The following is a 738-nucleotide window of genomic DNA, read 5'->3' on the forward strand; positions in this document are numbered from 1 at the left end:
CGGGTTCAATTCTTGTCCCTGCGCCGTGTCAGATTTAAGGCGTAATAATATTCCTTACTGAAGCGAGCGGCATTCATAGTGAAAATCGACGGTCTTTCGGATGAGACCTAAATAACCGAGATTGTCACCGTAGTTGTTGACACGAAAAGAATAGTAACTGCTAAATCTCCGCAAGTGTCTAGCTCTAAAATTAATGCTTTTGTTGGCATTGAGTGACTTTTTAATATGTGAAAAAAATCCGCAAATGGGACGCTGATCAACATACAATTAAATGCATTTTTTCAAAAACCATAATTACTATTTTATTCATCTTGTATGTGTGTATGTTTTTCTACTCATAGCTGAACAGAGAAACGAACAAAAGGACAGGACAAAAAGTATTCATATATACTGTAGATCACTAAATTTTCACGACACCTTCTTTTGCGAAATAGTCATTGACTCTTCATAAGCAAGACAAACTTTTCACGAATTGTGGTTATTGCTCTACATAATCCTAAAGAACACTATAATAGTATTAAACAACTGAAATTTCGCGTACACGGTCTCACTGTAAGAAAGAACCTAATAGTATTACGTGATTGTTCATTTCTCGCAAAAAAAAAAAAAAACAAATAGTACCATAACACCTTTTCTCCGTTAAATGATTACTATTGAACCATATCGTTTTGTTTGTATTTTAATTTTTTATTCTGATTTTTATTTTTTGGTTTCTGTCAATGCTCACTAATAGGGAAT

The sequence above is a fragment of the Saccostrea cucullata genome, unplaced genomic scaffold (genome assembly GCF_032062105.1).
Source record: "Saccostrea cucullata isolate Sc308-1 unplaced genomic scaffold, CSIRO_AGI_Scuc_v1 ctg2368, whole genome shotgun sequence".
NCBI classification, from domain to species: Eukaryota; Metazoa; Mollusca; class Bivalvia; order Ostreida; family Ostreidae; genus Saccostrea; species Saccostrea cuccullata.